The sequence below is a fragment of the Dermochelys coriacea genome, chromosome 8 (genome assembly GCF_009764565.3).
Source record: "Dermochelys coriacea isolate rDerCor1 chromosome 8, rDerCor1.pri.v4, whole genome shotgun sequence".
In the NCBI taxonomy this organism is placed as follows: domain Eukaryota; kingdom Metazoa; phylum Chordata; order Testudines; family Dermochelyidae; genus Dermochelys; species Dermochelys coriacea.
In genome coordinates, this window is record NC_050075.1 from 85328750 (window position 1) to 85345001 (window position 16252).

General features: G+C 43.7%; 1 long non-coding RNA gene across 1 annotated transcript; it reads left to right on the forward strand.

The window, feature by feature from the left end:
* Window positions 1-1415: 1415 nt before the first annotated feature.
* LOC122455492 lies at window positions 1416-12561 on the forward strand. Its single transcript, XR_006273711.1, has 4 exons — window positions 1416-1515; window positions 4636-4790; window positions 8491-8552; window positions 12174-12561. It is a non-coding gene; the product is annotated as an uncharacterized LOC122455492 (long non-coding RNA).
* Window positions 12562-16252: the final 3691 nt, after the last annotated feature.

Consider the following 16252-nt stretch of genomic DNA (forward strand, 5'->3'; position numbering starts at 1 on the left):
GGGGGGAACCTGGTCGGGGGAGCAGCCCTTGGGGACAGCCGGCCCCTGGGGTCTATGAAGGCTTGTTGAGATTTGTCCCTCAATGAACCAATATGCGGGGGGGGGGCAAGGTGGAAGTTTTGCCTAGGGTGCAAAATATCCTTGCACGGGCCCTGACCTTAGGTCCAGTGGGCCCTGGGTGCTATCCCAGCAGTGCCTCCAAATGCAGCCCACTCCTGCAGTGCCCCGATTGCCAAGGATGGCAGTTAGAGCTCAATGAGAAGGGGTGGTGTCCCTTGCTGGGATGCTGACAGCTAGTCCTTCCGCAGGCTTTCAGTGCAGGGGAGGCCTAGAATGTGCTGCTGGCAGGCAGGCACCTCTGCAGATCAAGGGAGACAACTCAAAATGGAGTCTCAGATACTCTGTGACAGAGAACAAATGAGAAGCTGCATCCCCTCCAGCTGCTCTAACCCAGATTCCTGCTGCCAGCTCTCTCCACCCCATTGACCCCTCTCAGGCTCAGCTCACATGTCTGAGCCCTGCGCAAGCTCTCCTAGTTGCCCAGGCATGCCAATCAGGCTGTGGCCTGGTAACGCCTCCTCCCAAACACAGTGTCTGTCCTGGCACAGCTCACACTTCTCACAGGCTCTTCAGGGCCTGTGGTTGGCTCCTGGTCCCCTAATAGCCTGTGTGTGACCCTCAAGCACAGATAAGGGAGGCAGTTCAGGTTGCCAAGTTTCTGGTTTTTGACCAGAAAGTCCAGTTCCCTGAGATGCAACCCAGGGAGGGGGGGCAGATGCAGATATCCGCGAGTTTGTAGGGCTCTACATTGGGAGCTGGCCTGAGGCTCCAAGGCATATTCCCCACTGGAGCTTGGTTGGGGAGAGCCACGTGGGGAGCCCGCACAGCATTGCAGACCCTCCACCTGCCCTCGACCGGGTGGGGAGCTTGGGAGTGGGGAGATGACTGGGGGCTGCTCTTAGCCCCTCCACACCATGGGCAGGTGGAGGGTCTGCTGCAGCTCCCCATGGCTCCCGGGTTGGGCTCCACACTGGCCTGGCTGGGGGGAGGAGGGAGACCTGTGGATCTGCCTGGGGGCTGCTCGGGCCCCCCCACCCAGGACAGGTGGAGGGTCTGCTGCAGCTCCCCACAGCTGCCTGCCAGCTTTTACTGGCTCCAGGCCAAGGGTCCCAGGAGGGGGGGCATCAAGGAACATGGGGGGGTTGGATGGGGCAGGAGTCCCAGGGGCAGAGGTGGGGCAGGAGTCCAAGGGGGTGGGGGTGGGCCACGACCCCCTCGTGGGGTGAGGAGGGAACCAGTTAAGATATTGGCAGCTCATCACTGGCTGCACAAATTCAAAGATTGTCTTTTTAGTCCTCTGGGACTAGGGCACTTAAAAGTCTCAGTCTCAGAACAGCCTCAGTTTGGAGCTTCTCCCCCACCTCAGGAGCAGCACCAGGGGGCTCAGCAGGGGAACGCAGAGGCAGATGGAGCGAGGCAGAGGCTGGCTAGTGTGGGATTTCAAAGAGGCAGCAGGTAGGGGCCTCTCACAAAGGAAAAAAGCGCGAGCTAGGGCCCGGGGGGCTTGTGTCTTGGTGAAGTAGCATGTGGCAGGGTAAAGGGAAAGCAAGGGGCGCCTGTGACTTGGTGAGGAGAGGTGAAAGGGGAGCAAGTGCAGGGTATAGGTAGGGCATGGGGTTGCTGGCTCATTTTCAGGAGGAGAAGGGGAACAATTGCAGCAAGAAAGCTAGTGTGCAAAGGGCAAAAGCCCCAAATCCTTCATGTGGATTATTGTATTTGGGAGAAGTGATTGTGTGTGGGGGAGGAGTATAGAGCAATGGTACCTAATTGCCCGGCCCAGCTCCTGCTGCTAATTACAGCTGAAACAAATGGTAGATCTGTGGTAGTTCACCACTTCAGATGTTCTGCCCATTAAAGCAACACTTCAGACAGATTTCCTTCGAAAGTGCAAGCCTGGAGCCTGATCCTCTACACGCTTACTGCCAGGCGGCGTGTTTACCACAATGAGTAGTTCCCATGACTCTTTGTGGTAAGCACCAGGTCTGGTAGTGAGTGTTTGCAGGATTAGACCCTTGAACAACAATGGTGGCCATGTATGTGCTTTTACTTTTACAGATGGTACCTCAGGAAATTGCTCTTTAACTAGGATCAGCAATATCACAATCTAGTTCTTAAGCTGAGACCATGTTTTATAAATCAATGTCTCTTGTCTTGAGATATAAAAGAATTAAACCATTATTGCGATCCCAGAAAACTCAGTGTTGTAACTTTTTTTAAAAACGGAAACTGCTGATGTGCTTCGCAGTTAATCACAAAGATGTGAAGTTTGGAATCTGATCTTTTGGTCACTCTGTTTGTGTTATAATACAATATGGCCAAAAGGCAATAAATAACCTCTCACCTGTACATATGGTGAAAAGTATTGGAACTGGCATAAGAAGCATCTAAAAAACAGTTTCTTACACTCCTAATAATCTACTAGAAACATCTTCTTTGGCATTTTTAATGGATAGTAATATTTTCTCTGGTCTTGATGTACAAGACCTTAGTGATAGCAGTACTATCCCATCTCAGAAATATCCCTTATCGCAGCAGGTACTGATTAGCATTACCTTGGGTGACCATATCAGCTAGGAGGCAAAGGACTAAATAGGCAAGGAGACTAAAATTACCATTTTACCTGCTCCAAGTCGGGGCTGAGGCACATTGACGTTGTAGGGGGAGGATACTGGCAATATGACTGCCAGACATGTTTGTTTTCTGGCCAAACAGAGGAATCCAGGACCAGATCCCCAGCTGGTGTAAAAAGGTACCTCACCACCAAATGCGATGAGCTTTGTCCATTTATACCAGCTGGACCTCAATCTTTGGCACAGTGCATAGAACAGCTAACTACAATTTTAGAGAGGGGAAAAATAAATACGATTTCCTCTCTTCTGGCTTTTACAGGCTTTCCTCTGGACTTGTATGTCTCCAAGTTTTGTACAGTTTAAGTGCTAGAGATGAGAGTAGAACTCTGCCACGTGAGCAACATTATTACTCATGTACTGCCTGCTATGAAATCATGTGCTTCCCAGTAGGGAAGGAGAAACAGGATAGGCATAATTCAAAAGGGATGGGCTGTGTGTCAAACTGGATTTTAGCAGAGGCAATGTAGCAAAGCACAGTGGCATTTCTTTAGAGGAGGTAGTGGCTCATTACAGATGCAGGAGCAAAGAGAAGAGCAGGCAGTTCAGAGTCAAGGATAACACCAAAGATCTGAACAATGAAGGCACCAGGGAGGTCTTAATATCAAAAAGTGAGTTTTGGTTCAGGAAGCTCCTGGTTTTGAGATGCGGCTAGGTTGAAGTGCAGCAAGCCAGGCCTTGGCTAGGCTATGCCGACTGTGGGGAGAGGAAGAGGCAAATAGACACAGTGGAGATAACCTTCAATTTTAAACTTTATAAAGGAAAAGCCAGAACTTTGGCAGGAACAATAATATATGAATAATAATACAATATAAATAACACAGTAGCGTCAAATACTTGCTTAGGAAAATAATAAACTGTAATTTACGATCACAATAAAAGAAGTTTTTGACACTCCGCTGTATCACTTCACCCCAAGAGAGAATCAGTTCCTCTTCTCCCTGGCTGCAAAGTCCAGCTTCTGCCCAGTTGTCCCACCTTCACCTCTCTCCAGTTTATGATGCTCCTTTGCTTCGATGCTACAATGACCAGATCTTTTCCCAACAGGTTAAGCTGTGAGCAACAGGTTTTCACCCAGTTCCCTGAGCACCCAAACTATACTCCTTCTGTCAGTGTCCCAAAGGTCAACCCCACTGGTTATGCGCTCTGTGGCCAGGTTCCTCGCGCACTGCCCTTCGAGGTCTAGCATCCTTTGGCTTATCCAAGCACTATTTCTTATGACCTCCTTCCTCTCTGACCGCTTTCCCACTGCCTCCTTGGGATGGAGGCTGATCCCCCTCCCCGCTCGAGCTGCCCTTTCATTGGCTGTCTCCAGGACATCGTTCTATGCTGCTGCATCATAGTTGCAGGCCCTAACACCACCCCTCTTGGTAGAAACTGCAGCAGGAGCTAGTGCCATGGCAAGAGTTACTACAGAAACCAGGAGTTTATTCAGTGAGAAGAATCACTAATGGCTGAAAGACACGGAGCTGACCATCCCTGCAATCTGCTATGGGTTAGGCTGGAGAAGCAGTGACCATAGAGATTTTTAGTTTTCTTGTAAATGGGATTTCGAAATATGCAGTAAAAGATGTCAGCAAGAAACATTTTATCGGAAAAAGAGTGAGTATGTTCTGATACGATTTGATTATTTTATAACAGATCAAAAATGCAGTGTTACTCTACCCTCATTTGTGAGCCACACAGAGGCTCTTAATTCACATTTACACCATCTCTCATTTTAAGAGACCGTTTCAACTTGAAAGGCACACCTCCATCTGAAAATGTTCGTATCTATTCAACTCCTAAGTTATTTTAACTGAAAGAAAGTAGAGCAGTTTTAAAAAAAATTTGCTTACATTGTGCATAGTCAGCAACATTATTTTGTTGTTGGTCAGTTGCTTGTATGCTGACACCATGTGCTTCTCTGAGGGAGTCAGGTGTCTGTTGTTTCTTATCTTTCCAACAGTGTGTTTACCAATAACAGAAGCAGGCAAACTGAAACTGAAGAGACAGCAGGCAGCTGTGCATGCCGAGAGGAAAGGGAGAGGGGCAGGCAGGCAGGTGTCAGTCTGTTGGTGATGCTCTTGGGTCTGCACTAACAATCCTTTTAAACAGAAAGAGGTGAGCTGGAAACCCTTATGAAACTCTTCTTAAATGGAACCTACCCAGAAAAGAGTGTTCTTTAAAATCGGTGAGTTTAGAAGCACAAACAAGTTGCCAGTGTCCCTTTAACCACAGAATCATAGAAGTAGAAGCACAAGCCCAGAAAAGCATCCATAAATGCTACAAACAAGAAGAGAAAAGACTGAGGTCTAAATTCCCCCACATGCAAGTGGGGGCTTAGGACAAAGAAAACTCTGCTCTGGAGCCAGCTAGGGCTTCCCTGGCTATGCTGCCCCCAGTACTTCCCCTTAAGGCAGTTTCCCACTACTCTTTCGGGCAAGTAGGGACATGACTTAGATTCTTAACATGCCTATGTCCCATGTGGAGACCTAGGAGGACAGCAAAGACTTGCTGTAGAGGTTTCTGCCCCTTCCTCTTTCCAATTGAACAGAGGAGATCTGTACAAGAGGATCCCTGGGATTACTCAGGCTATGTTTACACTACAGTTTATGTCAGTATAATTTACGACACTCAGGGTGGTGAATAAACCACGCCACTGAGCGACATAAGTTACACCGACATAAGCACCAGGATGGACAGTGCTATGTCGGCAGGAGAGTTCCTCCTGCTGACATAGCTGCCACTGCTCATGTGGGCTGGAGTAGTTAAGATGATGGGAGAGCTCTCCCCCGTCGGCTTAGAGTAGCTACATTAGAGAGTTTACAGCAGCGCAGCTGCACTGATGCAGTTGCACTGCTGTAAACTCTCTAGTGTAACCATAGCTCTAGCCCCAAGGATTCCTGGCCTATGAAGCTGAGGAAGGGAATGGTGACCCCATGACACCTGGCAGAGATGAAAGATGCTGTCATTAAGCTTTTAAGAGTCTAGGAAAAGGAACCATGGCTTCTCTTGCATCACATTGTGAAAGCATCATCCGGTTATTAACTTGGTCAGGGACCCCATCTTTGTTTGCTCTGTTAAAGCACCTGGGAGACTTTTGAGCATAATCATTAATTAATAATACAGCACCATGTATGCTTAAGCACAATATTTTCCATCATCTTTGAATTCAACTGATGGATAGCCCTATGTAATCAATCATCTTGGATTCAGATGCTGAAAGAGTGCCTTTGTAATATATAAGCTATCATTAGGGGAGAATGTTTCAACGAGAACGAGATCTTGTCCCCCATATGTACAGAGTTATTTTTAATTAAATCTGGCTTTTTTTAAAACTACATCAGCATCTTTTTGTCTGTCAGAACTGGCTGTGGCTATTGGTTGTTTTGTCCTGCTTCAGAAAACTTCAAATTTACTGCAAATCTTCCTTCTTCCTTCCTTTTAAAGCATGCTCGTAAACAGACTTTCACCCTGATGAGTTTTATGTATCACATAGTTTTCTTAACATTCATATTACATTTAAATCTATCATTGGCTGCAGGCCATAGAAACTTTAATCCATCTCCAGATGACTTTTAAAGCCTAGTCTCATTCTCTCTAGATTACTGATCTTCTGAGCTGCAGGCTTTCCCTGGTGATCGTATTTCTGCAGCAAAGTTAGTTGCCGCTAAGTGCATATTGCCCAGGGGAAGCATCACTCCCTATCATCTTCTACTGGGATCAAGGTTCAGTAATTTGTGACACCACTTTATGGGGTGCAGCATATGCCCTGCTACATTGCTAGCTAGTTCTCCTTGCTAGCACATGGCAGGGCCAGAGATATGGCTTGTCTTACTTCTCACTGACTCACTCCTACAAAGGAGGTTCTGCACACTGTCTCTGTGCTCCCCAAGCCCCAGAGCTGTGATCTGGCTAGCCCTGGTGCAGGCTGCAGAAGGAGCGGGAAAGTCCTTACTGACTTGCATAGCAATGTTAGGGCATGGCCTGTGTGGGCCTTAGTAAAGCCTTTTGCTTGGCTCCATTTTCATTTGCTGGTTGCAAAGTGGACTCTCTGGTCAGAGAAATAAATTGACTAAAAGCCTGATTCTGATACCCTTATTCCCACAAGCAATCCTCTTACAATGGGAATACTTTTGGAATAAGCATGGCAGAATTTGGTCCTAAATTTGGGATCAAAACACATCTGTACTGTACTGCATCTGCCTTTGTCTTGCTCTGATCTTTCCCATGTCTTGCAATGTCTTATACTACCCATGTACTACCCAGGCTTTCTTTGCCCTGTTACTTTACAGATGCACATTGCTGTAGGGTTATTTCCCTCCCAGAAATCTATGCATCTGCAGATGGCTTGGGGAGGGAAAGGAAGAGATTGTTTTATACAGCACTGTATAATGCACTTTCTGGTTGCTGTCATTTTCTACACATCTGCCCAAGTCAATTTCCTGTCTTGGATCAATTTTCATTTCATGAACTCCCAAATTCTCATTTCTGCTGGTTTGGCTGGGCTTTGCTGGTGATCTCTTTCAATTTTTCTGCCTGAATGAGCCCAAGTTTTTACCATTTGGAAAAGAATCTAAGTAGTCTCAGGGGAAGGTCTGATGTATAATTTTCTCCAAATGATAACCTCAAAAGTCTCTTTCCCCCCCTTCTGTTTTTTGTTTGTTGTTTTTTATTTGTTTGTTTATACTTTATACAGCTACAATTCCTTAAGACAATTTTTGAGTAAGTATTTCAATAGTTCATGAAGAATTTTTACTACTAAGCCCACAGATGTTCTGTGTTGTGAAATCTCTTATGGCACTCAAAACATTTTAACCATTATAATGCAATATTAATATTTAATGGTTCTTCTGGCATTTGAGTTTACAGAAGTAGATGTCCATTCTGAAAGCTTTAATACTATTGTCTCTAGTTGCATGTGTCAGTTACTCTTTCTGAAAGTAATGACAAGCTATAATGATAAGAAATTTATAACTTCACACATATAAACAGAGATTAATTTCATAGACTGTATTTTCGAGCATTTCAATGTATTACAAAGATATCTGGACAAACTCCTCCTAGACAATTTGAAGATCATACTATGTAGTTTAAAAGATAATTTCCCCTATAGATTTACAGTCGAGTTTCAGAGTTTAATACTGCTGCATTATTTTACATTTTATAATACTTTTAATCCTGAAAGATCCAAATTCACTTTACAAACTATAATTAATAATAAAACATTAAACCAGTATACTATACCACTGTACATACCATATTAATATAAAAATGTATGTCCTTGAAGTCATATCATGGGCATTTTAATAAAAATCAGTATTTCCACTAACAAAGATCTAAAGAAAAGAAACAGATGTACTAATCAAGTGCACTGTCAGTAGAAAAACTGGAAAACTGACAAATGTAAAACCTGATGTTTTATGGAAACAGATTTTTTTTTATTCCGCACTAGATATGAGCACATAATTTATAATGAAGAAAAAAGCGACTCTTGGCCCCTCATGAGTCTTTCTCAAGGGCCCCTGTCTTGCAATGTCTTGCAAACACTCAGCTTCTATAGAGGAGATGAGGACACTAAAGGCTTCACAGGATTAAACTCTGTTTTAGAATCTGCGATTCATACAAGTGCAGCATTCAGTAGAGAGGGATTGTAAACAATTTCCCATATGGTCCTGAGAGGTGCTCATGGGATAAAATGATATGTTATAAGCTAGTAATTGATTAAAGTTTTGATACAAAATGGTACTATAAAATGGATTAAAGCTCCAGTGATTGCAGTGATGACAGCTACATCTACCTTGTCATCTTCTTTCACCAGTAACAGAAAGGGGGACAGAGGAGAAAAAAAGTACTTCCAAAGAGGACACCTCCCAGCCTCTGGTGAGTGTACCCCATACGTATTTTTGGAGTCACTCAACTTTTACATTGTATTTCTGTGTCATGAATTTAACGTGTGTGTTCCATTGCATATGGAATAATCGTTACCCCCTTCCCTTCCCATATAATTGTTAAATAACAAGATTTGTTTTGGTTTTGAACTGTGAAGAAACAGAGCTAACTTGTTGACTCACACACAGCAAGTGTAAAAATAGTTTTGGAAAGTTCTGTCCACCCTAAAAGGTTTAACTGAAACATGTGCCGCAGAGAAAGCAGTAGTATTTATTTATAACTAGTCAATTGCTCTTTGCCACACTACCTTTAAAGTTCCTGTTTCCATATTGCTAGCATTTCCACTGATTGCTTCTGAATGTACAGAATGCATGGCTGTTAGCAGCTCTTATGCTCAGCAAACTAAATCTCGCATGCTGTTTGAATTACATTTCTAATGATATTTTCAAGTTAATAGTTTTCTTGGCTGACTTACTAACTTGTTTTAAAACTCAGAACAGTTTCTTGTGCAGTTTTAATATAACAACTTTCTTAAAAGCAATGGCTTAATTTAAACCAGGAAAAAAAATCATCACTTCTTTTACATGCTGGCATATTGTTACTTGTTCTAAGCTGATCGTACTTTGGTAACGGGGTTTGTCTGGATGAGGGTAGGAGCTCTTTCCCATGGGGACAACTTGGGAAATAATGTTAGTGTGGTTTGTGATGGCAGCTGTTTATCATTGTTCGGGGGTGGGGGCTAGTTTCTGTTGAGATGTTGTGGGAGGGCTTTAAAAAAACAAACTTAGATCGCAATATCCAAAACAGTATAGCTGACACATGGTAATATATATACCGAACAGGGAGAAACTGTTAGATCGGGGTGGGGAAAAGTCAGAGGGGGAGTTGTATTAAGTGAGGAATATGCAGTTTTCATGCAGAAGAGGAATTTAAGTCAGCCTAATAAGGAGGCAGTGCAGACCAGTGAGTAGGGCACAAGATGGAGTCAACAGTTCTGGGTTCTTTCCCAGCTCTGCTGCTGACTTGCTGTGTGATTATTTTGAGGGCTGGTCATGTAACCTCTCTGGTTTCTTAGTTTCTCCACCTGTAAAATGCAGTGTCGCTACTTCTGGCAACTTTCTGGTAAGTCTTGCAATATTTGAAGGTTTTTTTAAGGCCCCAGCTGTTAGAATCAAGAGACTGCACAAGAGTCTCAGCTTTCATTTAACCCCCCCCCCCATATTCTAGCCTTCATGGTTGCAGAGAGAAGCTTAAACATAAACAAATGCACCCTACAGAGTCAGAAACCAGAAGGCAAATAAAAAGAATGCAAAATTAATTTTATAAATCTCATGATTCTTAAGCCAATTCTGTGATTTGCATGGCCTGTGTGGGGTCAGCGATACAAAAAATGGGGATGCTCCTTTGTAAAGTTCTTTGAGCTACAGAAGTATGGCACTGTGTTAGTGCTAAGTATTGTTATTAATACAGTGCCATCAATGTGCAGGGTGCTTTACAATATCAAAGCAACATTGAGAGGGAGAACTAAGTCACTGTCCCTTGTAAAGCTTGCAGTCTAAGAGCCTGATATTGATTAATTCAATGGGAGCAGGATTGATATCTAAGGGCACAAATATATACTGTATGGATTGCCAAATAGGGAACAACAGAGTTGTGTATAACCATGACACACAAAGGCCCCATCCACAATGAAAGTTAAATGTTCCCCATTCACTAATGCTGACAGATGTCTGCTCCATACACAGCTTTTGCAATGGTATAACTGTTGGTTAGGGGTACGATTTTTTTCCAATAAAGTTATATTGGTTCAATCCCTAATATGCACACAATTTTACTGGTATAAACATGCCTTATACTGGTGTATAGCTGATTCCCCTTTCCATATGAGTATAAACATATTTTATACTGCTATAATTGTTGTACCACTTGAACTATACTGATATAGTTAAAGCAGTACGTTTTGTGTGCGTAGACAGGCCCCCAGTAAAATGTTCACCTTAGAATACAGAGGGGATTCCCCCATGAAGTGGGTCAATGAATAAAGTGAAAGCTCTGGCTCAGAAGCCTATTTCCCCCTAACAGAAATGTGTTGTACTCACCAAAACATTTTGCATATCCCCCTTAATACAAAAAGACAGGCGTGGAACATATAGTATCTAAACACCAGTACCAAAAAAGAGGTTCATGGCTCCAGTTCAAATTCCTGAAACACTTTAATAGTTCGACAATGCAGCAAGGTCCTGCCCTGTAACTTGACTATATGGAAATAGCACTTGGATCACCAGGGTCTATTTTTGTTTTTTTATTGTTCCTGTATCAGATTTGTTCAGGTTTAGGCCTCTTCAGTCTAAGTGGCATTTCACTCTATCAGAATTCCCTCTAGGCAGTTTCTGCTGTAATAAAGTTTGTTACATTTAAAAAAAAAAAGTTAAAGAGTTCTTAAGTTTTGATGACAATCCATTCATGCCTCCAGCCCTTGGTGACTGTGATCCAGAACTCTGCTTGTCCGCCATAGGGCACTTTTCTTGCACTTTTTCTCATGTTCCATGCTTCAGCTCTAGTGCATTTTCATTAGAACTGGATGGTTCTTTCCTGATGCCTGTACAAGTTAGAATTTGGAAGAGAGGTTGATGATTTAAACTTAACCCAGATAACACTGAGCTGATGCTGGTTGGATGGATAAGTTTCTGAAAGTGGGGCAAGAATGGTACCTTTCCCTTTATTGCAGATGTGTCTTTCCTGTGTAAATCAGGTTCACATTTAGGGATATTGCTGGACCTGTGCTTACTGGAATAACTGGAAGTGCGCCCAGTGGTGGAAAGTGACTTTAATATTAATAGTTTCTGCATTTATTACAACCTTTTCTGTCAGATGTGGATCTTATCAGGATCATCCACACCTTTGAGATCCAGACTGAATTACTGTAACATGAATCCCATGGAACTGCACCTGAAGTCTTCATGATACAGAAAAGACTGGCTCAAAGTGTTAGCAGGGTTGGCCATAGGGCACACATTACTTAAATGCTCTAAAGTATATACTAGCTCCCTATCTGCTTCCAATGGCAATTTAAATCTTGATCCCTTTTTTAATCTGCAAAGTCTGCATGATTTAGGGTCTAGCTGCATGTTTTTCTTCTGTGCACCGTCCCCATGATTTAGGTAAGCAGTGGTGCCCTTGCTAACAAGGCCTGGCTTTAAACATCTGATGGCTTGTAACAGGGTTTTCTTACACTTGCAGCTATGTCTGACTATGAAATCTGATTTACCAACTTCCAGAGCCCAGAGTTTAATCTTCAGGGCCTAATGCAAAGCCTCACTGTTTACTCAAGCTTCTGCCTGAAATGGATTAGCTATGATGGATGTTTTGGAGCTAGGATTTCTGAAATAATAAGTTGAGATGTTTATCCTTGGATCTGATTTAATGTCAGAAGATAGCTGTAAGTGTAAGGCATATTCTCAATGCATCCAGTTATAAGCAGTGCACTGTGTGAGCACAGTACAAGCTGGAGGTTTCTGGGTAAAAGTAATTGAAGGTTTTTATTTAAATTTTTTTTTAAATTAAATCTTTTATCTGTTTCTTCCACCTGAGTCCTTTTCTTCCTGGTTTCAGACCCTTGCTGTAGGAACAAGCTCCACTTGGGGAAGGAAATGAAGCCAGCAGTTCAGGAGAAGGATTCCTCCCAGTGTCTCTCACCTGCTGACTCCTCTGGGAGAGGATCCATGCCCAGGGCTGAGGTCCAGGAGCTGTCCTACAGTGTCTAGGAGAAGGGGCAGAAAGTAGCTGATAGGACTTGTGGATTACTCCTTTGATGTTTGAGGCATGGAAAGTGGAATAATAGCATAGGAGAGGTATTGAATGGGAACAGGAATCTACCGAAGGAGTGTGCTAACAGGGAGAGAAGTCTGCATAGGCTGTTGCTGTCTTACATTAGTGCCATAGAATCATAGAAATGTTTGGAAGGGACTGCGTTATTCCATCTAGTCCAGTCTCCTGCACTGAGGCAAGACCAAGTATACATAGACATAAACCAAACAAGGGTTTGTCCAACCTGTTCTTAAAAACCTCTAGTGACAAGGACTCCATATCCTCCCATGGCAACCAATTCCAGTTCTTAACTATTATTAGTTATTTTTCTTAATATTTAATGTAAATCTTCTTTGGTGAAGATTAAGCCAATTACTACTCATTCTACCTGCACTGGACCTGGGGAAAGGAAGCAGCACTTCTCTTGCCAGTACTTTCGTTGCCCAGAAGCTGCCTCTGGCCTTGGTACTTCCCCTTCTTCCAGTCATAGAATCATAGAATCATAGAATATCAGGGTTGGAAGGGACCCCAGAAGGTCATCTAGTCCAACCCCCTGCTCAAAGCAGGACCAAGTCCCAGTTAAATCATCCCAGCCAGGGCTTTGTCAAGCCTGACCTTAAAAACCTCTAAGGAAGGAGATTCTACCACCTCCCTAGGTAACGCATTCCAGTGTTTCACCACCCTCTTAGTGAAAAAGTTTTTCCTAATATCCAATCTAAACCTCCCCCATTGCAACTTGAGACCATTACTCCTCGTTCTGTCATCTGCTACGTTTGAGAACAGTCTAGAGCCATCCTCTTTGAAACCCCCTTTCAGGTAGTTGAAAGCAGCTATCAAATCCCCCCTCATTCTTCTCTTCTGCAGACTAAACAATCCCAGCTCCCTCAGCCTCTCCTCATAAGTCATGTGCTCTAGACCCCTAATCATTTTCGTTGCCCTTCGTTGTACTCTTTCCAATTTATCCACATCCTTCCTGTAGTGTGGGGCCCAAAACTGGACACAGTACTCCAGATGAGGCCTCACCAGTGTCGAATAGAGGGGAACGATCACGTCCCTCGATCTGCTCGCTATGCCCCTACTTATACATCCCAAAATGCCATTGGCCTTCTTGGCAACAAGGGCACACTGCTGACTCATATCCAGCTTCTCGTCCACTGTCACCCCTAGGTCCTTTTCCGCAGAACTGCTAAGGAGCCATTCGGTCCCTAGTCTGTAGCGGTGCATTGGATTCTTCCATCCTAAGTGCAGGACCCTGCACTTATCCTTATTGAACCTCATTAGATTTCTTTTGGCCCAATCCTCCAATTTGTCTAGGTCCTTCTGTATCCTATCCCTCCCCTCCAGCGTATCTACCACTCCTCCCAGTTTAGTATCATCCGCAAATTTGCTGAGAGTGCAATCCACACCATCCTCCAGATCATTTATGAAGATATTGAACAAAACGGGCCCCAGGACCGACCCCTGGGGCACTCCACTTGACACCGGCTGCCAACTAGACATGGAGCCATTGATCACTACCCGTTGAGCCCGACAATCTAGCCAGCTTTCTACCCACCTTATAGTGCATTCATCCAGCCCATACTTCCTTAACTTGCTGACAAGAATGCTGTGGGAGACCGTGTCAAAAGCTTTGCTAAAGTCAAGAAACAATACATCCACTGCTTTCCCTTCATCCACAGAACCAGTAATCTCATCATAAAAGGCGATTAGATTAGTCAGGCATGACCTTCCCTTGGTGAATCCATGCTGACTGTTCCTGATCACTTTCCTCTCCTCTAAGTGCTTCAGGATTGATTCTTTGAGGACCTGCTCCATGATTTTTCCAGGGACTGAGGTGAGGCTGACTGGCTTGTAGTTCCCAGGATCCTCCTTCTTCCCTTTTTTAAAGATGGGCACTACATTAGCCTTTTTCCAGTCATCCGGGACTTCCCCCGTTCGCCACGAGTTTTCAAAGATAATGGCCAAGGGCTCTGCAATCACAGCCGCCAATTCCTTCAGCACTCTCGTCTTTAAAGACGACTGGTCCTGTCAAGCTCCCAACTGCTGAACGTGGGCTGTAGTAGCAACTGTGGTTTGCAACCACTCACTCCCTCTACAACATGTGTTTTGTGGCCAATAGCCCATACGTGCCCTTGGGCTGCCTACCACCCCTTAACACTACTGCAGTGGGCTGGCTGGGAGCCAAGATTAATAATGAGCAAGGAGCTGCCAAGTCCCTCATTGTAGCCTCTCCCTGGCTTCTCACAGACTGATTCCTTTGCATGTATTGGACAAAGAGGAATGGGAGAGGAGCAGGGTTTCACCCTAGGGGAATGAGGATTTTTTTAAAAATGTATATATAGCACTTATAAGGGAATGTCAGGCTTAGATTGACCTGTGCTCTGTCCCTTTAATGACTAGTTGTCTACAGAGGGTGTCAAAGGGGATAGTTATGGGGAACAGGGTGTGGCAATAGCAGGAGAGAGTAATGTATGCTGGGAGGGATTCAGAAGCAGAGGGCCTTGTGCAAGCTGTATGTGTTTGTTTGGGGATTCTAAGTTGAATAAAACCCCACTTTTAAACTAGGCCAGATCTGGGAGTGTGACATTCGGCAAGCCAGCCAGTGGAGGCTGAATTGAAGTGATCTGACCTCTACAACTAACCTGGTTGTTACAGCTTATTCTTGAAAAAGCTACCAGAAGGTGTTGCAAACAGAAAAGTGATTTTGAAAATAAAAAGTTTTCTTTAGACGCATAAGGAAAAAGATAATTGTTTGCAAGCACTATGGCTGGTAGAGAGTTAGAGGTGTTTCATATGGAAGTAGGAGGACTCCTCTAACAGGTAAAGATGAGCATTTAAGAGAAAACTCTAAGCATTTCTGGGCCAGGGTACAGTACAATTTCTGTTAAAAGAAGTTTTACTTTAGTTAAGTGGTTTGTTATATATTTAAATAGTGAAGAGCAGGAATTGTCTAGCTTGCTAGAGTTAAAAGATAAATTTGAACAGCTAAAAGGACAAGGAACAGAGTCTGGACAGATACCTGGACTGAGCAACACCAAAGAGTTTTAAAGTGGCTGATTGATTGCCTAGGATGGCCACTAATAATAGCCTATCCCAAATTTGCCTTACTCTTTATCCTACATGTAGATATTTCCAACAAGGGCTTAGATACAGTCTTAATTCTTATATCAAAGTCAGGAAAGTAAACTAAGAGCTTGTCTACATGGAGACTTCATGCACAGGAAGCCAGGTTATAAATCTACAGTGCACCAGCTTGCCACACACTAACTGGATGCGTGGACCTTGCTACTGAACACTAAAAGTTCCATAGTCTGCTTTGAGATGCTTGTTATTGGGTATGGATCAAGAATACCAGCTAAAAATTATCACCTTCACTTAGGAAAGGTGGAGTGTCTAACTCTGAAAAGGACTGTAATTGACATTTTGTTGATTACTTCTACTAAGCAAAATCCTGCACAGTTATAGTGATAAGCTTTTAACCTACATTTTTCACCTCTGCAAGGCTGAATGCCACAGCACACTGGTGGGTTGCAGAGTTAGCTGACTAATTTCAAAGTGAAATATTGTCCAGGGGAAATCTAATGTGGAGGCAGATGTTTTATCCAGAATGCCTCTTAATATGGAGAAATGACAGAATACACACAGGAGATAAGCAAAGATGATGTTAATGATGTCTTATAGTTCTTGGAGGTAGAAGGAGAGGGCAAGTTATCTTAGCAGCTACTACTCCCACCCCTTTCGTGGTAGAAGGCTTCTCCGTGGGCATTATATCTAGCCTAAGTCCTATTCCATGAGAACACATTTTGGCAGCCCAAAACCAAGTTCTGGCTCCTGCTAAAATTATTCATAAGTCTTTGGGGCACAAGCCTAATAACCAAGAGAAC